This window comes from Dipteris shenzhenensis, chromosome 22 (assembly GCF_047967505.1).
Source record: "Dipteris shenzhenensis isolate YYH24624 ecotype China chromosome 22, Dip_SZ_1.0, whole genome shotgun sequence".
Classification (NCBI taxonomy): Eukaryota; Viridiplantae; Streptophyta; class Polypodiopsida; order Gleicheniales; family Dipteridaceae; genus Dipteris; species Dipteris shenzhenensis.
In genome coordinates, this window is record NC_141617.1 from 31,711,376 (window position 1) to 31,737,340 (window position 25,965).

The window sequence follows — 25,965 nt, forward strand, 5'->3', positions numbered from 1 at the left end:
CATCAAAAAGGAACTACAACAAAGAGAAATGACTCTGCCCCAGTCTCCAAAGCCAATTGAGGAGTTGGACATACCCTTCTCACCAGTATGGGAGCCATCATCAACTGCTCCAGCTATCACATTGATAAGTACAGATGCCTTAACAGAAGTACCTATTTTGGAAAGCAGGATTGCAGAATTGCCTCAGGAAATGCTTCAGCTCGGTGCACAATTGCAACCACTAAGTCTCCCCCAACAGCACCCACCCGAGCTCGAGACAAGGTTGGCACCCGAACCTGAGGAACGATCAGCACCAGAGCTTGAGACCACATCGGCACTCGAACCGCCCATCGACGTCATGCCAGTCGATGAGCCTCAAGGAGAGCTCGTGCCAGATCAGCAGTATGACTATTGTCCACAAGGGAGTGAAATGCCATTGGAACAACCTCCCCCAAGTACTACAGAACCCTTGGGATGGCTACATGGGCACCACTTGTATCAGCAATATCGCCAGACCTCATCACCATCTGTCATTCTCCAGCATCAAGCTAGCCAAATGATCCAAATGTCCGAACTCTTCACTAGCTTGGCTAAGGAAGCATATGCAAGAGAATTGGAAAGGCAGACGGCATCAGAAATCGAAGACCAATTCCAGGCAATCGCCATCGAGGTCAAGGCTCTTCGGGCACAGATAGATGAGAAGGAGGTAGAAGAAGTGCGCATGAACCAGGCTCTCCAAGCTCAAGAGAAGGCCGTAAGGGATGTGACCTCCAACCTCCATCAAAGTCAAACACAGCTGACTGCGGCAGTCGAAGCAATGGCAATCGTACAGACCTCCTATAACTCCCTGACAACTGCACATGCGCAACAAACAGAGGAAGTGGCACAAGCTCGACTCACTCTCATTCACAAAGAAGACGAGCTCCAGGAATGCAAGGACAAGCTAGAAGACATGCAACAATCTTTGGCAGTACGTGCCTTTAGCATTGATGAGCTTACAAGGGAATGCCGACTCTTAAAAGACCAACTTGCTACTGTTCAAGAGGCCATCACTTTACAAGCCCAGTTCTTGGACCAATGGTCCAATACCACTGAAGACATCCCTCAACAGGCAAAGGTCACCTTGCAAATGAAAAAGCTTAAAGAGGCATACACCAACATCTACCATCAGTACAAAGAAAAGATGAATGAGATGCACTCCCAAAAAATAGCCATCTCCAAGCTTGAACTCCAATTGCTGGTGCATAACAATGAGGCATTGCAAGACAATGACGACCCACTACAATGCACAACCGTGGTGTATGAAGAGCTTGTGACTGCTCTCCAAATGGAAGATCACCTCCACGCACGCGTGCTGATCCAATGGAAGCAACTCCAACTCAAGATCATAGCTGCTCATCCAACAATCGACTGGAAACGATCCATCGGGATTAAAACCCTGTGCATCATTTGCCAAGACTTGTCTGAAGATGAGAAGAATATCTTCTGCCTGTCTACACATGCCGGGTTTATAACTCTCAGGACAGATGCTTTCATTGCATATGCCTGCCTCATGGGTAGTCCTCCCCTCAGGGTTATTGCAGGTTTGTTGCCGTTGCTGCAAAGGCCATCCCTATTATTTGCACGGCATGACATAACGGGCATCCAACCCATGCAGCTGATCATCCCATCGCACCAGCAAAAAGAAGTGTCGGACGATGACAAGGCCTATCTCACATCCAACTTCCCATATCTAACCACTCTTTCTGCCAACATCATAACCTCACTTCCCCTTGCTGCTGCTACCCTCTTAACCTTCCCCGAGCTCCATCCTAACATCTATTCCCTCCATCGTCTCTTTGCTCATACCTCTCACCATTTTCAACTTACCCAACAGTCCCAAACTTACGAGCCCCTCACACCTAGCTTTTTCCCCTCCCTTGCTAATCCTACCCTTGAGGATTACCAAGCTGCTCAAACCATTTGCCCATTTCTTCCCCCCCTCCCCTCTGCTCCCCCTTCCGCCACTATCACTCAGCCATATTTCTCCCCCATGTCCCCTGCTTCTCTCCCGGCCCCGTCATCACCTCCGACACTTCTAGTGCTGCCATCAGCAGAAAATGATGCAGTATTTGATTTTGAATATCAGGATCCGGATAATCCAATTCGTACACCCATGCCAAGTTCCAATGATGAGTATGATTTTGATGAGATACCACTTCCCAGTAACCCCATCAAGGAATTTTGGAGCAAATATCCTGATATGAAAACTCGCGGTGGATGGACCCTGGGTAACTTCCCTACCAATCTTCGTCAGCACCAAATAAGTGAAGCTTGGATTAGCAAATTGGATCCACAACCTGATTGGCACCGTCCCAAGCTCTTTGATGTAAGCTTCTTAAAGGAGTACTTACGGGCACCTCCATGTCTCAAAACCCATCCCAAGTTCTATGCAGTTCCACGGCGTAAAAGATGGGAAGCCAACATACACACTTTGGCTGAAGATCGAGTCATTAATTGGCCAATGATCGAATCCTACTCTGGTGTAGAATGGACTATCCAAGGCGCCATGATCCGAGCACTTCAGCAGCATGAACAAACAATGCACGGCAACATTGATCGCTTCCTTCGCCAAAGTGCCATATTCTGCAAAACATTAGCATTAATTCTGGAGGTCCCTTGTTACCTTGATTCCCATTTGCCTCCACTCAGCTTTAATCCCAATGAACGGATTGATGCTCAGATTACAAGCCGACTATACCAAAGAGTGATCTTCTTGGAGGCACGCCACATATCTCTGTTCGAGCAAATGGTGGATACAGGCTACATGGAAACTGCGCAAAAATTATATGGTGCTAAGGCTCTACAGCAGGACCGTCTGGCACGACACAAGTTCCACAGCCACTGGACTAAAAACATGGCAACCCAGGTACGTGATCGCAATAAGCCATAACCCGAGGACGGGTAATAAAATGGATCCGGGGGTATGTTGACTCTGTGCCAACATGAACTTATGAAGAAAGAGAAGGTGTTACAACTTTGTGTTACAACTTCTAGACACAACTTTATGTTACGACTTTGTGTAACAACTTTGTGTTGCAAGTTTGTGTTACAAGTTTATGTTACGACTTTGTGTAACAACTTTGTGTAACAACTTTGTGTTACATCTTCTACATGAAGAGAGAGAATGTGTTACGACTTTGTGACACAACTTTGTGTTACAACTTTGTGATACGACTTTGTGTTACATGCAGAGAGGGAAGCTCTCCAACTTGTATAAATACCCCATAATGGAATGAAGCCCACACTCTTGGGGCATTGTGTTGAGTCTACATTGGTATTCCAAGCATTTGTCTCAAGTGTCCATGCTTCCTTGCACTGCACGTCCAAAAGCATGTCCTAACCTTGCAACCCTTCTCCCCTCTCCTCCAACCCTGCAACCCATCCTCTCCCTCTCCTCCTCCCTCCTCCCTCCTCCTCCTCCCTCCTCCTCCTCCTCCTCCTCCTCCCTTCTCCTCCTCCTCTCTCCTCCCTCTCCCTCCTCCTCTTCCCTCCTCCTCCTTCCTCCTCTCTCTCTTACTTCACCCATGCTCTTACACCTTCTTCCTCTCCCACTCCTATGCTTTCCTAAACCCTTAACTCAATGATCTACGAGGGAGACGAGTTCTCCACCATGTACTTTACTCTGAACCTTGGATCCTCCTCCTAACCCTGAACTCCTTCTAAACCTTGGAACCTCCTTCTGAACCCTGGAACTCTTTCTAACCCTGAACTCTTTCTAAACCCTGGAACCTCCTTCTGAACCCTTAAACTCCTCCTAAACCCTACAACCCCCAATGAAGGCGGAAGCCTTCATTACCCCAACAACAATGGTTTACGCGCCTTTTACACATGCTTGCATTATGTTTACTCACCACACTTAAGCCTACGTCTCTCACCGGAACACGACTCGAGGTCCTAAGCTACATATATACTACAACGACAATTCCAATATATCTGTAGGTGACAAAAAGCCTCGGAACCCTGCAACATAGAATACCCAGCTCTTCCTACGAAAGCGGTAGGAAAGACCCAACACATATCTCTTGAGGTCGATAGTTTATTCTCCCTTGGAAGCATTTTACACAATAGCCTGCACGTGAAGACCATAAATGAGGAAAAGCATTCGAGTAATTGACCCACTAGCATAATTCACCATGTTTGCAAATTAGACTTTAAAGCTTACTTGAGTAATGCATTCAAACTTGCATTGCTCCATCCATAGATGGTTTGTAAGTTTAGTAAGTCAAGGGAGGCATGTAGAACAGAGAATGTGCACCCCTCAAACAGTGGAGTCGATGCTGCAGTAAAAAGATCATCCTACTCCATGCTATTGAATCCCTCCCTTGATGGACATATAAATCTCGCACCATATCATCAAACACCTCCTCCTCCACGGCTTCATGAGGTAATGGTAGAGGGCTACTATCACCATCACTCCATGCACTCGTAACGGTCCCTCTTGAAGATCCCACCTCATATCGCCGACGCTTCACCTCCTCATGGCGAGCATAGGGCGACATATGCGGGTGTGGCACTGCATCCTGTATCAAATTAAAACGGGATCATAACTCAAACATATGAACACCCATAGGTATCTCAATCAACCTTAACTTACAAACCCTTACCCTGTTTACGGTCACATCCCATTCTCCATACTTTGAGATATGATTGAGTGTAATCTTGCATGCACGATACATGTTTCCTTGACATCGATCACACAAACATTTGATTTTTTGCTCCAACCACATTTCGCGATGGTGGATACGGAGGGTTTCATCCTCACGGAAGCTACTTGTTGAAGATGAAGACATCCTACAAACAAACAACCCACCAAATTTGCTTTCTTGAAATGTTTAATTTAAACTCTGTGGCATGTCTAAAGGTGTGTCTAAAAGCGCATCTACAGTCGCATCTAAAGGCTCGTCTACTCTGTGTATTTAGACATGCCTATAGACGCACCATTAGACGCGATTATAGACACAGCTTTTAAACTTGCTTTTAGCGCGCTCGCTTTGCTTTTCTTCACATTACTTATACTTCGCGCGGCTTGCTCCTTCCTTATTAGCAGATCCACAGTTTCGACGCTTAAGAGGAAGGCTCCCATACTTACTTCCAAGCTCACAATTAAGAGGAAGGCACCCACACTTACTTCTAAGCTTAAATGAGAGGAGGACGAACAAGGAGGAGAAGCAACTTTGAAAAAGAAGAAGAACCTTCCATACCTCTATCCAAGTAAGTCCTTTTGCAGTTGATCTTGTTTGGAAGTTTGCTCTCTTTAGATTTGTACTTTCTCGTATCCAAGAAGCACATGATCTGGGTATCAGTGTCACGTTTGTGTATCGGGCGCAATGTCCTTTTCTACTTTTTAAAAATCTCGTCAGTCAGAGCGCGTCTATAGGTGCGTCTCAGAGCGCATCTAAAAGTGTGTCTACAGGCGCGTCTAAATGCGCATCTAGCTTGTTTGCAGACACAAACAGACGCTCTGTTAGACGCGTCTATAGACGCGCTAGTCAGATGCATTTATAGACACACTCCGATAGTAAGCCTCTCTTCCCTTCCCCTTTCTTCTCAGCTCATCAATAATAGATTTTTTTCCTTTTTTCCAGTTCAACATGTGGCCAGGAAGTGCTTCCAGCTCACCTGATCCTCGGGAATCTATTTGGAAGGACTTATATAACCTTTTAGGCACCCTCCTAGTCCTGCAGAGTTATACGGCTATATGACGAATACTCTAAACACTCCCCAGGACTCGGCACTACAGACTCCAAACCACCCCACACCGCCTGAGATCACCCCAGCGGAGTCAGCACAGCCGTCTTATGCCCCTTCTTATGCCCCTTCCCCCATACCGTCTTATGTCCCTTCCCCCATGCTGTCTTATGTCCCTTCTGCCATCCTATCTTGTGCCCCTTCCCCCATGCCATCAGAAGGTCCTTTTGTCTTGCAGAGCCGTCGACGTACTCCTGTGCCATCGAGACTCGGTTCTCCAGCTATGAGTAGTTAGCGTAGTCCCGTGCAGTCTCCAGCTACGAGTGGCCAACGTACGAGCTCGACACGACACGGTAGCAGGCGTAGTAGCAGGGAGAGCAGTGGGGGATGCATGGCACGGTGCTTTGGGAGGGGTGGCAGTGGGGATGATGATGATTCAGATGATTTAGACGTGCCTCCGGGTGATGGTACAATTTATTATGACATCACTTAGACAGGAGGCATCTTGATGGATGCGCGGGGGAAGGACATCATGGCCTTCATGCGCTCTGTAATTGCTAACAATTACAGAGATTGCTTTATCCACTATAAAGACCAGCCAAAGAGGTTGGCTGATGAGACCCTCGTTGCTGTTCGTCACTCTAGGTATCCTAACCCCCCCAATTGCCAGTTCACAGATAAATGGGCCAAGTCAAAGATTGTTACGATACTTGGCAATAAAAGATCTTCGCTTAAGAGGCAGGCACTAGCGGAGCTTGCCAGGCTTGAGGGAGGTCAACCACCAAGGGGCCCACCCCACACCGCTCACAAGCGTGAGTGGAAGAAAGCAATGAAGTCAGCGAGGGAGGACCCCAGTCTGCAGCACGTGGAGGCACGGAGGATCCAAATGGAGGAATATGGAAGCGCGCATTTTGGAGCCGGGGGTGTTGAATCATGGGAGGCCCAATTTGTAAGTATCGATCTCAAATTATATTGCTTATGTAGTTTATTAAGAGGTTGTTTCTTTGTACTAATCCCTCTGCAAAGTGTGTCGTCATGCAGCTTTAGATCGTGGGCAGATACCCTACTCCTGTGGAGATAGCCTACCACCGCCACCATCGCAAAGGAGATACATGGAGGCACTTCTATGATGATGGGTTGATTACTGAGCAGCAGTACACCCGGGCTACTGGAGCAGCCCCCGAGGTATTTGAAAGTACTTAAATAATGCCAAAATTATAAGTAAAGATTTGATTTTTCATACATTGATATATGTTGTCCCTTGTTTATAGGCTCGTGCACAAGACAATAAGGAAGACAAGGAAGGAGGCGCAGAAGGGAGCGCAGAAGGGAGCGTGGAAGGGAGCGAGGACATGGAGAACATAGATTAGTCGTGGAAGTGGTGCTAGCTACTCTTTTTTGTACTTAAAGCCACTGGCTTGGCTTCATGCCTCTTGTATATACACTCCTCTTATTTTTTGTACTTGAAGCCACATGACGTGGCTTAGCTTCCTTATTTTTTGTACTTGAAGCCACATGACGTGGCTTAGCTCGTGCTATATGTATATACAAGCACTTTTTGAGCTTTCAATTTTATTGCGTTTTGGAGTTGTAATGCTTTATTTGGAATTGTAATTAAAATGCAGTTGGCTGTAAGAATTGAATTACACAATGTGGATATGGGATTCTTGTAACTATATAGCATACACAACATACACAACATTCTGTAAATTAAAAAATAAAAAATAAAGCGCGTCTATCAGTGTGTCTACAAATGCGTCTATATACGCGTTTGTCTGTTCGACAAGCGTCTATATTTGCGTTTATAAATGCGTTTATAAGCGCATCTATTTAAGCATCTAAGTGCACGTCTATACATGCGTGTGTCTGATATATAGACGCGCTGATAGATGCGGGTCTCCAAACACGAAAATAGACGTGCCCGTAAGTTTTTTATTTAGTTCAGTAAACGCATCTGTGTGCGCATCTATGGGTGCTTTGTTTTGTTGTGTACACACAGATCCTATTGCGACGTTTAAGTACCGATGTTTAGTATGCGCATGGCGCTAATCGTCGGTATGAAAAGCGCATCCTGTAAAGCATCGCTATATAGCGACTTTAAGCAAATGTCACTATATAGCGATGATTTCTAAAGTTGCTATATAGCGACGTTTGCTTAAAGTCGCTACATAGCGACGATTTACAAGACATGCTTACCATACCGATGATTAGTGCCATGCGCACGCTAAACGTCGGTACTTAAACGTTGTAATAGGATCTGTGTGTAGTAGTGAAGGCTAAATACTACAAAGAATGGGGAAGCACAATCAATAAAAATCCGAGGATGCATCCCTCGACGATGCAGTAGAAATATGTGCGATGTACTATATAGCAACGATTTCTAAAGTCGCTATATAGCGATGTTTGTTAGAAATGTAAGTGTCGCGATAAAGCGACACTGAGATACTATTTTATAGTGACGTTTTCCAGAGAGATTTTTTACTCATATAGGCCTTAAAAGTTAGTTTTTTCCAATGACAAATTTTTTTAAATTTTCATACATGTTTGATCTTTTGAGAAAATAAAAGTATGAGAGCATGTCATCAAGCCTTTGAAGCTCATATATTCATGTCCAAGTTTGAGATGAAAAAAATCAATGAAGAGCATTTACATGAACTGTTTCATCTTGAGCCAAGTCTAACGTGCCAAACAAGTCTATCTCTAACTCTATACTGAGTTGATCTCCTATATCATCATCGTTTTCTAGCATCGTACGTTCACCTAAAAGTACTTGATCATGATCTTCTTCAATAAAGTGTGGTAATTCTTGATGATCGTTGTCTTCTTCCTCAATATCGTGATCTCCATCTTCCTCCTGTGCGATGTCATTATGCGCATCTTCCTCTTGGCTCATATTGTGATCTTCATCTTCTTCGCTAGATTCATCGGGATCAATTGGATCCGGCATTGGTAGTGGCATCTCCATATCCGCATCTCTATCTTCAAAAATTTGCTTACTTTGTGGTGCAACTTGGATCACATACCACCATCTTGGATCAAAACGATCCGGATGAAAAACCACCTATATTGAAGATGGGTGCCAGATGTCATCAATTATATATGTGAAATTATGCTTAAGTACATGTATCAATGGATATTTAAAAACGAAAGCTTCGATTAATTAAATCATTAGTATGCACCTACTCACAGTGCTTAGGAAGAACAAAAGTATCACTTTCATCGGTCCAATGTTTGGTGGAGTCTATTGCAAAGAAACCGATACTATCTTTTCTCACTGTTGCATGGGAACCATTGTAAATAGTTCTAAACCATTTTACATCAAGAATGAAAATACTAAATCGTATAAAATCAACTTCATAGATTTCGCATATGGTTCCACAATAATCCAACTGTGAGGAGAGAAGATTGGTATCTGAAGCACTTGCTCAGCTATCTTGTGTGAAGTTAGCCATGACTCCACAATCATACGTGACTCTCTTTGAATCGATGCGTTCCACGTGAAAATATCATCCATATGACCATAATGCACTGTACTTTTTGTACTGTAAAAGAGCATCATTAAAACAATGAAGATGCATCTATTTTATAGCGTATATTGCCACAAATAATTACTTAATTACGTCAAGAGATAAGAAACTTACATGCATCATACATCCAGATGATAACTCTTGCTCGCGCTTGTTTTTTGTCTCTCCGAATCCCTTCAAAGTTTTCATAAACCCTCGAGGGGGTCACTATGTATAAACCCTCTATATCACGTGCGTTCAAGGCCTATATTTAAAGTCCCTTATCTGTAAAAAATTTCATTAATAAAATGTACCCCTTTTCTATACAAATCTGTAAATTTTTTCCAAAACTATTTTAAATAGTCCCTTATGTATATTTATTTCTGTAAATTTTAGAAATTAAAGAAATCCTTCTGTTGAACTCACGTGATAGGGTTACATATGATGAGTGACCCCCCCGAGCATAAACCGCTCAAGAAAAAACATCCATCGACTATAAATGGTACGTGCAATAGCCACCTCATCAACTATGTGCACAAGCAAGTGGACTCGAGTTGTCATAATGCTCGAGGGAAAATGCTTCTCAAGCAAGCATACAACTTTGATGGATTCCACCCTAGCCTTCTCAATGCTTGATATGGAGATCTCTTTTTGAGATATCCACCTATTTCACATGTCCATGTAAGATATTTTCATAATCAGTCTATAGATTAATCAACTTATATTGAAGAAAATGCAATCAATGCGATTTGATAGTAAGCATATCTCACAATTCCACTGATCTTGAATATAGCATTTCTAACATCTTCTTGTAAGCACCCTTTTATTGTAATTGGGAGGATAAACTATCAAAGCAATAAAGAAGTCATGTCAACAATGTAACATAATCATAATTACGCTAATGCATCACGATTATCAGTACACTAATTCTACAGCTTAGAATACCTATAAGACCTTGTGCCAATCATGGGACTTGAGCCTACTAAGCTTATTTTCCTTTGAAAATGCTGCTTTCAAGCAACACATGTACCCTGTCGGTGTTTGAAAAGAGGCAATGTCCGCCTTGACCGCTGCCTCCTCCCTCGTAGAGAGGATCCACGTTGCTTTCGGGAGGACAACTTTTCCCGAAGCATGCACTTGGGGCCACAAATGAGACATCCTATTCATAGCACGCAAGTCTTCTCGCACTCCTCTCGATTCTTTGGAACCAACCAAGTGTGCCCAAATAGTAGCCCCCACATTCTTGAAGATATGCATGGGATCCAAGAGATGATTGATTTGTAACTGACCCCAATAAGGAAGCTCGTGAAAGATCGATAGCCTCTTCATACCAAGAGGATGTTCCTCTCCATTTGCCCTCCAAGCTTGAATCCAGTCACTTGCCTTTAAATATGATGGTGGTGGATCAAGCTGACCTCCACGTGCGAGATGGTCCAGCGAAAGGTATCGAGCATGACCTTCATAAACATTTTTCCTCATATGTTTGGAGTATAATGCAAGCGATTTCATAATCCATACCCACCATTGTTAGCATCTTGTTCGCTTCATCTCTTGATGCGAGCATGGTATTTGGTGTAGGCAACACCTTTTGGAGTAACCTATCACAATTCAAACATACATAGGCTTCGAATAATGATGATTTGGTACACTAATCCATACATGATGATTCTCAAAACAAACAATATCCAAATAATGAGTCAAATTAATGCAAGAGCTAACCTCATTAAGGCCAAGACACTTATATATGACCACCCATACTTTACTTGCAGATTCAAGATTGAGAGACAAGCACGTAGTTTAGACATCCTAGCACCGTGGTTCAATTGTGTTGATTGCAACTCTCGCATTTTGAACTCAGACTCTGACATCACATGTACATGGGATGTAGTGCCCCTAAAAATAGAATCCATCATGTCGGCCATACCCTCGTCATCATCTGAGAGACTATAGTCTTGCTCAAAGTGTGAAGGTATATGCATACCCTCATCAGCCTCCTCATCCTATTTTAAGATTTTGTGTAAATATAAGATCTTGTCTCAAGGTTTCGTACCATAATGGTATCCAATATTAACCGTGAACTTAAATAGCTTTGACTTATCGATAATCCATCAACACATGCAACACCAATGGTGGGTACTGGTTCGGGCTCCTCCCCATACATCCGCAAGTGGCGCATGATAATATGACATTGATGTCATACTTCTCGCTTGCAATGAGTGCAATGACAATATAACCTCTTCGTAAGCCACTTTGTGCTCCCGAGCATTGGTGCATCATCGGCGGACGAGCTTCCACTCATCCCTTCCATCTGCACTTATAAAATCACAACATAAGTAAATCATCCAAAAACACCCTTATGAACTTTCCAAGTAAGGCTCAAGCACTTGACTCATGAACCTTTGAAATATAGCTGGTGCATTGGTCAACCCAAAAGGCATCAGTCTGTAAGCAAAAATTCCCCAAGGTGTGACAAATGATGTTTTCTTTTGATCTTCCTCCCGAATACGAATTTGAAAGTACCCAGAATACCCATCACATACAAAATGCATCTCATGCCTTGCTACTTGGTCTAGTATTTCATTTTGGAATGGCAAAGGAAAATGATCCCTCTTAGTGCATGCATTCAACGGACAAAAGTCCACACAAACTTGCCACTTATTTCATTTCTTTGGTGTGACAACTACAAGAGATATCCATTCTGAATCATCAACAGGAAAGATGAATCCCGCCTCAAGTAGTTGTGTTACCATTTCTTTAGTGCCTCAGCTTGAATCCCCCCCAATCACCTTAAGCGTTGCACAACTGGCTTGCTTTCTAGATTCAACTCAATCTTGTGCTCCACAAGAGAGACTGGTTGAACCTGTGAACAGCTTGTTGCAAAGAGATATGGAAAATCAACTAGCATATCCAAGTACTGAAGCTTCTCACTACCTGATAGAGAATCACCAAGAAGCTCTTCATTGCATTGGCATCGTTTAGTGTGCTCCACATCCTCCACATGAAGTGTCTCTATAGGATGTTCTTGTACCACCACCTTGTTCCCTCCTGACACATCCCGATCAGCACTAAGACAAAGACCAAAGGCCACTCCTTTTACCTAACCCTCTGAGTTGGACTCCTCGGAGCTACACCATGTCTCTTCTTCTTCATCGGTTAAGTCAGAGCTCTAACTCTCTGATGTCGAACACTCCTCCTTAAAAGGAAACAGTTATAAAATAGCATCTATGAGCTTCTTTTTTAACTTTAAACATAAAGGAGGTTCTTGAAAGGAAGAGTCAAAAGTGGCTATCCTAGTTTGGATGGTATAGTGGAGAGCATTCATATAGCCTCATTTAAAACAAGGAGATGATGCACTATGTGGACACACAAATCCACACTACTTTTGGTTTACCATGCATGACAACACTACAACGATGTAGTGTAAGTACTACTCAATGGACACATATCATTTATGGAGTGCGCCATACGCGTTACTAGAACAAATAATTCCCTTGGAGAAGACTACATTAGTTCTCACAAAAAACAAAGCACTTGACATGGATGAAATTAAAGGCTTGCAAGCATTCATTTCTCATGTTAGGAGTATGATGCAAAAATACCCAGAGCAGTCTGAGAGAAATATGTAGATAATCATGGCAAATGAATCTCTTCTCAAATATCTAAAAGAGCAAGAGAATTTACAGAGCATAGAATACTCATATCTATTTTGGCCACAACAAATGGAGTCAAGAGAAGATTCTACATTTGCTAGAGAGTCCACTATAGCTGAAGATATGGAAGAAGCTGAGCAATACCTTTTGCCTCATAAATTTTGTGGTATGAAGGGTGATAAGCTGTTGCTAATGTTTGTACCATCTGATGAAATCCAAGAGGGACTTTTTGATGCCGTTAATCGTGCAGCAGATCCAAATCCAGAATCAGAGTTGGATGACCAAGAGGGACCAATTTGGGTTGCAAAGGTTGCTTGGATAGCAAGGATAAAATGGGAATCTCTAGCACATTCACATGAGATTTTGTTTCGTGAGTGTTGAAGCATGTTTTTCCTTGTATTGCTAAGGCTATGTGCTAGTTTTCATGCTTGATTTTAAAGGATTGAAGCCAAAAAACGAGATTTTGTGAAAGAAAGAAGACTCACCTCTTATAGTCTTTTTTTTATCTCTCTTCCTTTGCTTTGTCCTTGTCTCCTCAATCCAGTCTCTTTGAGAAGTTGTTTCTTTAAACTCCTCCTTCCTCTAACTAGTTATTTGAAATGGTATGTTTCCTCTCTTTTGTAGGGTGAGTCCACAAAACACCGAGTGGGACGTACTATTCCAGGTAAGAAAGTGCTTCCTCTTTTTTCCTTTTGTTATTTTTGTTATTTGCATTGGCCTGCAGCTAGCGCTTAAGGCGCTAGCTGCAGTGATGGGCATAGGAACCCTCTCCTATCTTCCCTCTTCTTTCCCTCTTCTTTTCTCTTCCGTCTCTTCTTTTTCCCTCTTTCTTTTCCCCTCTTTCAATCTCTTTTCCCCTCTTCTTTTGCCCCCTCTTTCAACCTCTTTTCCCCTCCTTTCCTTTTCTTCTTTTTTTCATCTTTCAATCTCTTTTCCCCTCTTCTTATGCTTATGTTTATGCATGAGCATATGTCTCTTTCTCTTATGCATGAGCATATGTCTCAACATGAGCATAAGCATAAGAGAAGGAGCCATATGCTCATGCTTATGCTTATGCATGAGCATAAGAGACATATGCTTATGCTTATGCTTATGCTTATGTATGAGCATATGTCTCTTTTTCCCTCTTTCCTTTCCCTCTTCTTCTCTCTTTCTTTCCCTCTTTCCCCTCTTCCAATCTCTTTCCCCTCTTTCATGCTCATGCTCTAGCATAAGCATAAGTATGAGCATATGTCTCCTTCTCTTATGCTCATGCATAAGCATAAGCATGAGCATATGTCTCATTCTCTTATGCTTATGCTTATGCATAAGCATAAGCATAAGAGAATGAGACATATGCTCATGCTTATGCTTATGCATGAGCATAAGAGAAGGAGACATATGCGCCTCATGCATAATATGTCTCTTTTTCCCTCTTTCCTTTCCCTCTTCTTCTCTCTTTCCCCCCCTCTTTCCCCTCTTCCAATCTCTCTTTCCTTTCCCTCTTCTTCTCTCTTCCCCTCTTTTCCCCCCTCTTTTCCCTCTTTGATGCTCATGCTCTTATGCTCATGCATAAGCATAAGCATGAGCATATGTCTCATTTTCTTATGCTTATGCTTATGATTATGCGTGAGCATATGTCTCTTTTTCCCTCTTTTCCTTTCCCTCTTCTTCTTCTTTTCCCCTCTTTTCCCCCCTCTTATGCTCATGCATAAGCATAAGCATAAGCATGAGCATATGTCTCTTTCTCTTATGCACAAGCATGAGCATAAACATAAGAGAAGGAGACATATGCTCATGCTTATGCTTATGCATGAGCATAAGAGACATATGCTTATGCTTATGCATGAGCATATGTCTCTTTTTCCCTCTTCTTCTCTCTTTCTTTCCCTCTTTCCCCTCTTCCAATCTCTTTCCCCTCTTTCATGCTCATGCATAAGCATAAGCATAAGCATGAGCATATGTCTCATTTTCTTATGCTTATGCTTATGCATGAGCATATGTCTCCTCTTATGCATAAGCATAAGAGAAGGAGACATATGCTCATGCTTATGCTTATGCATGAGCATAAGACAAGGAGAAATATGATCTTGCATAAGCATGAGCATATCTCTCTTTTTCCCTCTTTCCTTTCCCTCTTCTTCTCTCTTTCCCCCCCTCTTTCCCCTCTTCCAATCTCTCTTTCCTTTCCCTCTTCTTCTCTCTTCCCCTCTTTTCCCCCCTGTTTTCCCTCTTTCATGCTCATGCTCTTATGCTCATGCATAAGCATAAGCATGAGCATATGTCTCCTTCTCTTATGCTCATGCTTATGCTTATGCATGAGCATATGTCTCTTCTTATGCATATGTCTCTCTCTTTTCCCCTCTTTCCCCTCTTTCCTCTCTTGAGCATATGTCTCTCTCTTGAATATATGTCTCCCTCTTTTCCTTCCTCTTTCCCCTCTTTCATGCTCATGCTCTTATGCTCATGCATAAGCATAAGCATAAGCATATGTCTCTTTCTCTTATGCTCATGCGTAAGCATAAGCATGAGCATATGTCTCCTCTTTTAATCTCTTTTTCACTTTCCCTTCCTCTTTTCCCTCTTTTTCCTCTCATGATCATGTCTCATTTTTGTCTTTCGAACTTAAGCATATGTATTTGCCTATACCTATGCCTATGCCTATGCTTATGTTTGTTTTTTGTTTTTTGTTTTTGTGTTTGTGTCTATGTTAGACATGGGATCACGTTGCACATCTGACGAGTACGGACAGCCTCGCAGGAGGAGACATCACAATCTCTATGCTCTAGAGTTCTTTGATTCCTCTCAGATGTAGCACTACAACTACCCTTGGTCTGACTCCTCTCGGACCTAGCACTGCGACTACCCCTCGGGGAACTCCTTTGCTAGTAACACATGGCTTTGCCGAGCGTCCCGAGAAGTTTGTAACGCAGATGATCAATGAGGAGGCAGCGAGATTCTTCTCTCTGCTATCTCAGAGGACCTCATCCATTCCCTCTCCTACACTGACGATTGGACCTACTAGGAGCCTACTACCCAGCCATCCCCTCGTGCCCCTTCGACTGAGGAGTCATCACCTGCGCATGCCTATCATAAGGGAAGGAAAAGTAAGAGGGGCCGCTTATGTTGTGCTGACTTGAGAGATGTAGACGAGTCAGCACACTCACATCCCTATAGGTCTCCACTTGGTCTTGAGACACAGTTTTAGTCAGGTCCCTTTCCCTCTCCTACTCCCACTGCTACTCCTCGCTCCGAAAATGCTCGCATTGCTTCCACTCACTCTGACTCTGCCACTACCATCAGTCCTCCTTACCTAGATGAGGAGCTCTCCTATCAAATCACATCTGTCGGAGAGATAATAGAAGATAGAAAGGGCAAAGCAGTGATGGCCACCATGAGGCGGTTGATGAGCCATCACTTCAAGAGCGGCATTGCTACTGATTGGCGGTATCAAGATGACCAAAAGAATACCCTAACCCACCTAATTGGGAGTTTAATGAGAATTATATGCGAGACCACATGGGTTTGGTCTTGAAGGATCGTAGATCAACCTTGCGTACTTCCATCGCAAAGGGGATGGCTAAACCCAGCTGGGCAGACAAAGCTGATTGGAAGTTCTTCAAGAAGTAGAATAGGGACCATCCCAAAATGTTCGAGGGTCAGAGGAGGGCTATGAGGAGATAGCTGACACTGTAGGTACTTCGCACTTTGGTGTAGGCAGACGGTTGACATTCAAGGCAACTGTGGTAAGTCTACTTCTTCTCATTTAATGTATTGTTCTATTTGTTTTACTACATATTACATGCACTTTATCTAACTCTAACTCTCATAAATTGGATCCACAACAAGCTACGATGGGTCATCTTCCTACAGATGCAGAGACGCGACGTGCGTTTCGCATAGGAACAAAGTTGTGGTTTATTGAGCAAGAGGCAATGGGAGTGACAGTTGATTAGGCTGAGGTGGCTACTCACACAGTATAAGTCTACTCCTACTTGTAATCTCACTTTTTAAATTGTTTTATTCTTTAAGTTCCAATCTAATTTTCAATTTATATGGTTCACTCTTAGGGACAAAGCTCGAGCATCCCATCACCGGAGGCGAGCGATCACCAGGGCCAAGGATCAGACGCATGTGACAAGGTATAGGGAGAAGGCATAGCTCACGAGGACCAAGGAATAGGCCAACAAGATGAGGACGAGGACGAGGATGATGAGGACGATTCGAATGAGTAGTAGTAGTAGTAGTAGTAGTAGTAGTAGTAGTAGTAGCAGTTTGCATATACTTCGCCATGTATGTCATTTTGTATATCCACTTGTTTGAGCGATTTTCTTTCACCCTTTTAGAAAGGGTAATTTTGTAATAAACAATGTTGCATATGTTCGACATGTATATGATTTTGTTGCTCGATCATTTCATTTGAGCCATTTTGTATCACCCTTTTCACAAGGGAAATTTTGTAATAAAAAACATTTTTTTGTAATTACAAAAAAAAAAAAACATTAGTGGGGCAAAACAGGGCTTGCTATGGCCCTGTTTACCCCCACTTATGCTTTTTAAGAAGTTCTGTTAATCGTTGCTATATAGGAGTTGTTGAGATTGTAATCTATGCAATATGTGTGTAATCTATTGAATTGTCAATCTTCTCCAGAGTTTACTTGGGCAATGTTTTCTCAGCTATGTGAGTAGATAGTGTCCTTTGATCCATGCCACGGGGTGATAATAATGAGATGAAAGATTTCAATTTGAAAAGTAATGTGAGATAAAAGGTTTCAATTAGTGAACTAATGTGACAAAATATTTCGATTAGACAACTAATTTGAGATGAAAGATTTCGATTAGACAACTACCATGAGACTGAAGAATGAGAAGGTCAAGCTCAATGAACTCTCTCCCTATTTAAGTGTAGTGCAGAGACAACTAAGAGCCCATTATGAAATCTACCCCAAAACTCTATACACTGATCCAAACTATGTAGACCAATCCACTTACAACGAATATATGGCATACTCAAATAACATTGGAATGCTGTTGTTCTATCTGAAAACGATGCTGGATGGCATCCTCGTAGAAATAGACCCAAAGAAGGAGGAAAATAGCTGTAAGGAGGACATGCTTCAGTGGTGGGTGTATTACTTGGAGTCGACAGAGACGGTGATTATTAATTTCCTTGATTGTTATTTTTTCTGCTCCTTTAAGGTACTTGTCAAGCTCATGATGTAGTTTTCTTTTGGCAGGACATGATAGAGGCGTGAAGATGTATAGAGCAAAAAGACAGGATGAAGAAGACCCCAAGCGAAAGGAGGAGTTACTATGGGCATATTAGTCAGCAGAGTCAAGCAAGCAATGTGTAATCTGAGTGTGTGAAGAGGTCTGCCATTGTGCAGCAAACTAGCCTAAAGAGCTGGGAGATGCTTGCCATAGCGAGGCTAATAAGATAGCTGGGAGTCTGGAATTTCCTTGAAAAAGAAAAATGTTTTTGTGTTTTGAAATAATAAAAATCTTGCAGACATTCTTGAACTTGTGGATATTCTCATGGTGCTCGTAATGCCTAATTTTGTATCAACCTACTTCCATGTTAGTACTTAAATGTTTTAAGTATCCCGGTGGTTGAAACCTGACGGTTAACTATAACTAATTTAAAGGGCACTAGCACTGTGCAACAAATTTTAGGATAGCACGGTAGTAGTGCAGGATAATTTATCGCCAATGCAGTGGTTGTTGCACTAGGATATGGACAGCCACTAGCATGGTGGTTTGCTTCTATTATTACAAGATGAATGGATTTGTAGGATGTGTGGATTCGTTATGGAAAACGAGCGCGGTGGTTGTTGAGATATACTAAAAGCAAGCATCGGATGAAATCTGAAAGTTAATGAAATGATAAATAGTGTAAAGGAAACTGTTTTAGTATAGCACTGTGCAACAAATTTTTGGATAGCACGGCAATAGTTTAGGGATAGCATGGTAGTGGTGCAGGATTAGTGCCAAGATACTTAGTTATCACCAGCGTGGTGGTCGGTTTGCACTAGGATATTAACAGCCACCAGTGCAGTGGTTTGCTTCTATTATTACAAGATGAATGGATTTGTAGGATGTGTAGATTCATTATGGGAGACAAGCGCGGTGGTTGTTGGGATATACTAAAAACAAGCATGGGTTTTACTGTTTGGGATTTACAAAAATAATTTAATAAAACCAGCATGGTGGTTGTTTGGGATATACTAAAAAGAAGAAATCTCAAATACAAATTCCATTTTGTAGGACAAGTGGACATATTGTTTCCCTATAATGAGACTACATACATTTTCTTAGTACTATCTCAGTCGTCCTTGAGGGCATGCTAATTGGTGTTTAAATAGAGCTTGCTTAATAATAACAACACCACATCCATCATGTTCATCCTTGCAATGGCTAGACTGAAAGAAATTCCACATCATGTCTAGACCGCGGTCAGGGATTTGAACCTGGAGACGAAGTAGAATCCACATGCTGATTTAAATTGAGAGGTAGCACCATCTAACCACACCCAATATTGTTTTATATTTTTACATGGGGATTTTTCTCTTTCATCCATTCCCAATGTAGTAGAAAAGCATGCTGCCCAAATAGGGTGTCATGTTCCCTATCATTTGAAATGTATAAATGGTAAGTGTGTTGCACTGACCTGGACTCCTATGATTAAGCAAGCAGATTGACATCAAGCAGCATGGAAGAATCAAGCATATGATTGTATGTGATATGCATATTTGTTATTGGATTCTTGTACTAGTGAGCACTTTGTATCTCTTGTTCTTGAAAAGAATAATTTTTTGCAAAATCTATGACAGATACAATAGTGTCACGGGGGAAATTTGGCAAGGCAAGTCATGAACTGCTCATCCTACCAGCTAGCTACTGTGAAATTGTGAAGCACATATTTTGGGATGGATTGAACCACATGACCTACAAGCTCCCTTGGCAAGTGCTCTTATATGATAGTAGCCATCACTTTTTATTGAATCCTTCAACATTGACATTTTCAAATCTCCTACATTTTAGAGCAACGTGGTTGTCTTCTCTCGTTTTATTTGGATAGACATTGAATGTCTTCTTCTTCAGCTTCAAACTGCAATGCTTGCATGTGCTGCAAATGCATTCAATCCTATGCCACTCACGGTCTCCGTTTGGAGAAACCACTGGCTCCCAAAAAGAACTTAGGCTACAAAACCTGCCCTCCCTTGCAACACATGATGAGGATCCAAGTGGCCTACAGACTACACATTCATTGGGGAGTCATGGGCATTGATCCCCATGGAGCAATGCTCCAACATGACCAAATATCAAGTCATTCATAGCTTGTCGGGCCAGCTCAAAGTCTGTGTGTTTTGCAACAACAAACATTCCTATCTTTGAGTTTCCTAATGTACTAGGGTTTACAATGCTCAAAGCTCCTCTGCCCAATTGAAATGTCCAGATTCTGATCCATAAACTTGAGATACAACTCCGTCTGCTGACCCAACATGCGGGAACAACAGAACAATGTGCCCCCTTTTTGCTACTACTAAAAGAATACAAAACACAGTTTAATTAAAGTTTATAATGAAGCAAAACAATTTTCAACCACTGCGTTGGTTTAGGACAATCACAATTTCAATCACTGGGCAAGTTTAGGACACGTTTAGGATAGTCAACCACTGGGCTGGTTTAGGAGACGTTTAGGACAGTTACAATTTCAACCACCAAAATGGTTTAGGACATTGCCACAGTTTCAATCACCGGGATGGTTTGGCTTGACGGTCTCAACGTCACATGTTAGACAATAACAAGTATATTGCTTTTCATTTATGAATTTCACCATTAGAAAATAACAATATATTGCTTTTCATTTCTAAATTCCACAATTTAACAGTGGTATATGACCCAAATAGCAAGAAATTAAATTTAACGAATTTAAGTACTAAGAAACACAATAATTTCAACCACTGAGTTGGTCAATAACTAAAGTCTATTCAACCATGCTAGTTCAAGGCAATCACATAACTGGTGATTCAGCTGAAGCATCCACGGTTGCATCTCAGGTGGTGCACCACTAAGAAATGCTAGGTATCACATGCATTCAATGGGTATTTAAAAAATCCCACCGCTAAAAAAAAAATTCCCAATACAAAACAACCCCTTTACTTATGAACTAATGGATTTTTTTCTAAAATTGAATTAAAAACTCCCTACTATTATTGTAAACCTATTAAATGTTTTCCAAAATTAGAATTAAAATATCCCTCCATTTGAATGCACGAGGTACACTAAAATTTTGGGGGTGAACCCCCTGAGGGTTGCATGATGTTCCAACCACCGGGTTGGTTTAGCAAAATAGCAATATATTGCAAAATATATTGCTGTTAATTTATGCTCAACCATGCCACCGAGCTGGACAACAACTAATGTCTCTTCAACCACGCTGGTTCGGCACAATCACATAACTAGGTGAAAGCATGCTACGGTGTCTAAAAAGGTACTCTTTTTGGCAAAGGTTCTAGCATAGATATAGTACTAAATTGTGTACTAAAAGGTGCTAACAATTTGATTAGATTTCCACATATTGAGGAGTCCACGATCTACAATCTGCAATCCACTCTTAGATGATTTCCTCGCACATCGAGGAATCCGCGATCTGCAATCTACTCTCAATTAACTCTCTTCTCTCTCGTGGAATCACTTGCGCATGTTTGAAACCATTGACAATCGACTCTCTTCTCTCTTGTTGAGTCCTATCTCTGTCCCTGCAATTATCTCCGCTCATCTTGACCAGAGGTCCATTGCTCTCTCTCTCCCAAAGGTCAATTGCTCTCTCTCTCCCCTTCTCTCTCCATTCTCTATGCAAACTGGCTCTCCCCTTCTCTCTCATTGAATCCCTCGCACTTTGGACCGTATGTTCTCTTTGGTGCAAAAACTAGTTATGTTTGAGTGATTCTACAGCTCTCTTTCTCTCTCTCTCCCTCCCTCTCTCTCTATAGCTCTCTCTCTTTCTCTTTCTCTCAGGATGACTTTCTCGAAAAGTAAAATTGAGCATGCATGTTTTGACATATTGTCTTCTTGTGTCATTCATTAATTTATGATTTACCATTGAAATACGGTTGTGCATAGGATGGGGAACTCTGCACTAGAAGTGCCACACCATGAAGGGAACTCACTCAATGCATTGCCACAGCAGTGCTCTGAAAGGAACATGAGATAGTTGACATTAACAGTTGTGCGACATTTCAAGCATACCACAAAGAACTTGGACTTGAGAACGAAGGCTCACATTTTGTCTAAAGCTATAAAACATCCAGATATGCAAGAGGTTGTTGATAAGGAAAATTTTCAAAGCGAGTCCATATCAATGGCAATAGTGGCTAATCTAAAGACATCATTGAGTCTTGTGGAAAGAGTAGAAACTACTGATAAGTTACCTACAAAGAGAGCAGCTCTCCACATGATTGCTAACACTTCATCATTTAAAAAATATAGTGATAGAAAAGTAGCTAAAGCCCTTGGAATTCAAGCACGGAATCTGAAGAAACATCACACGGACATAAAACAAGCTTCCTTCAAATGGGCAGATGGAGGTTGAAAGTGTAGACAGGATTCCTTAAGTTGTGAGGTTGTTCAATGTGTTGTCTAGTTCTGGAAAGACAACACCACGGTTTCCCCAAACAAGAAGGATGTTTGCAGGCACAGGCTTCGCCCAAAAAATTATTTCTTGGAGCTCACAGAGGTGCATCTTCCTTCTTTCAATGAAGCCCAAGTTACACACTATTATTTGGTACTCTTTACAACTATTTAGTACTGTGGGGATGATATTAGTATTATTCAGATGTTAAATCTAACATTTAACCTGTAACAGACTCTATATGAAGCGAATTTAGCACTAAATCATAAAATCACACTACTAAATACTACATCGGGGACTTAATATGTTTATAGTATAGACCATATTTTAGAAGTATTGTTTGCTCTTTCAAGTTAGTTATTATGACTAAATAGAATACTCGTTATGACTAAATAGTACTATTTAGTGTTAACTAGTAGTGTGTGATGTTTGAAATTGTTTGTATTAGAGAAGGACTTCGAGCATAATCATTCTCTCCTTGCACTAACCTTGCTACTAGTTCTATTTAGTACTATGTAGTACTATCCCTTGCATTAACCCTGCTACTAGTACTATATAGTACTATTTAGATATTGTTCTCTTCCTTGCCTTAACTTTGATATTACTACTATTAGTTCTATTTAGTATTATTTTGTATTATTTAAGCACTATTTCATACTATGTAGCACTTAGTAGCATTTAGTACTGAGTAAGTACTATTTAGGACTCAATAATTCTTAGCGCTTAGTAATATTAGCACTTAGTAAGTACTCTTATAGCACCTAGTAATATCACACTTACCATCTAGCACTTGTTATTTAACACTAATAGTACTACAAATCAAGCATTTACTATTTAGTAATATTAGCACTTACTATCCAACACTTACTAATATTAATACTTCCTATTTAGTACTATCTAGCACTTACTATTTAGTACTATCTAGCACTGAACAAGGAAAATAAATTGCAAAAATAATTTCATTCAAAAAACAAGAGGATAAATTGTAAAAAAAACGAGAAGATAAATTGCAAAAAGAGTTTCATTTAAAAGTCGTGAGACCGGTTCTCATACAATGTCATTCTAGTCCTAACATTTGGGGTTGGGCATTTGCTAGGATCAATCAAAAATGCTTAGTAACTATTTGACTAAATTTCCTCTTCTTTGTCGCAAGGAGAAGGCTACCTAATGTTGTGTCATCCATCATTGAGTCTTGTGAAAAGAGTAGAAACTACTGATAAGTTAGCTACAAAGAGAGCAGCTCTCCACATGATTGCTAACACTTCATCATTTAAAAAATATAGTGATAGAAAAGTAGCTAAAGCCCTTGGAATTCAAGCATGGAATCTGAAGAAACATCACACGGACATAAAACAAGCTTCCTTCAAATGGGCAGATGGAGGTTGAAAGTGTAGACAGGATTCCTTAAGTTGTGAGGTTGTTCAATGTGTTGTCTAGTTCTGGAAAGACAACACCAGGGTTTCCCCAAACAAGAAGGATGTTTGCAGGCACAGGCTTCGCCCAAAAAATTATTTCTTGGAGCTCACAGAGGTGCATCTTCCTTCTTTCAATGAAGCCCAAGTTACACACTATTATTTGGTACTCTTTACAACTATTTAGTACTGTGGGGATGATATTAGTATTATTCAGATGTTAAATCTAACATTTAACCTTTAACAGACTCTATATGAAGCGAATTTAGCACTAAATCATAAAATCACACTACTAAATACTACATCGAGGACTTAATATGTTCATAGTATAGACCATATTTTAGAAGTATTGTTTGCTCTTTCAAGTTAGTTATTATGACTAAATAGAATACTCGTTATGACTAAATAGTACTATTTAGTGTTAACTAGTAGTGTGTGATGTTTGAAATTGTTTGTATTAGAGAAGGACTTCGAGCATAATCATTCTCTCCTTGCACTAACCTTGCTACTAGTTCTATTTAGTACTATGTAGTACTATCCCTTGCATTAACCCTGCTACTAGTACTATATAGTACTATTTAGATATTGTTCTCTTCCTTGCCTTAACTTTGATATTACTAATACTAGTTCTATTTAGTATTATTTTGTATTATTTAAGCACTATTTCATACTATGTAGCACTTAGTAGCATTTAGTACTGAGTAAGTACTATTTAGGACTCAATAATTCTTAGCGCTTAGTAATATTAGCACTTAGTAAGTACTCTTATAGCACCTAGTAATATCACACTTACCATCTAGCACTTGCTATTTAGTACTAATAGTACTACAGATCAAGCATTTACTATTTAGTAATATTAGCACTTACTATCCAACACTTACTAATATTAATACTTCCTATTTAGTACTATCTAGCACTTACTATTTAGTACTATCTAGCACTGAACAAGGAAAATAAATTGCAAAAATAATTTCATTCAAAAAACAAGAGGATAAATTGTAAAAAAAACGAGAAGATAAATTGCAAAAAGAGTTTCATTTAAAAGTCGTGAGACCGGTTCTCATACAATGTCATTCTAGTCCTAACATTTGGGGTTGGGCATTTGCTAGGATCAATAAAAAATGACTTAGTAACTATTTGACTAAATTTCCTCTTCTTTGTCGCAAGGAGAAGGCTACCTAATGTTGTGTCATCCTCCATTTGCTCTCCATCAGAGCTATTAGGAAGTTTAGGCTTTAGCCCTTTAGCCCTGATATAATCTCAGCTGCCTTAGTGACCCTGTCACCGCTATCTATGTCGAGCTTTTCATCACTATCCGTGTATTATTAGCCGAAAAAGAAATCGAGACCAAAGGCTAGAGGCTAAGCATGGCAACGCTCGAGGGCCATAGAGAAAAGGAGATCGTGAGGGCAAACCGTTGTCATAGGAGGGGAAGAGGAATTAGAAGTGGAGGGAAGGAAGAGGGAGATTATGACACAAGGGGAAAAGGAGAGGGGGAAGAGAAGCATGTACATGATAGGAGGGGGAATGTAGAGATGGAGACATCAAGGGAAGAGAACCATACTTTATTTGAAAGAAGGGATGAGAGGGAAATATCAAAATACTAGCTAGGTGGCTTTACAAGAATGAGCGTGTCTCATCAAGGAATAGCCCCCTCCTTTTATAGCCAAAAGAGGGGGTCTCTCCCAATTAATGTATCCTCCCACATGCATGGTGTGTGTGGAAAAGTCTCCCATGTGGGCTAGGCAGTTACACACTCTCAATTGTGTGCGACAACCCTTTGCCTCAATTTTCCACATAAATCAAGCCCCATATCTCAAGTCTATGATACTCCCTTGGTCTCTTCCCAATTTTATAATATGTTCAAACCTCTAGGAGGACAAGTGGAGGGTTGGCACAAGGAATCTTGCCACCTCATCCTACTTTCCCCATTATTTAACTTGCTCTCTTGGACCTTCTATACCTCCCCCACATGGGCCTATCCCATATGGAGGGAATAACTCAATATAATATCCATCTCCACCTATTTTATATTACTTCTCCCATGGACTTTGAGCCATATCTCACTAAATGCA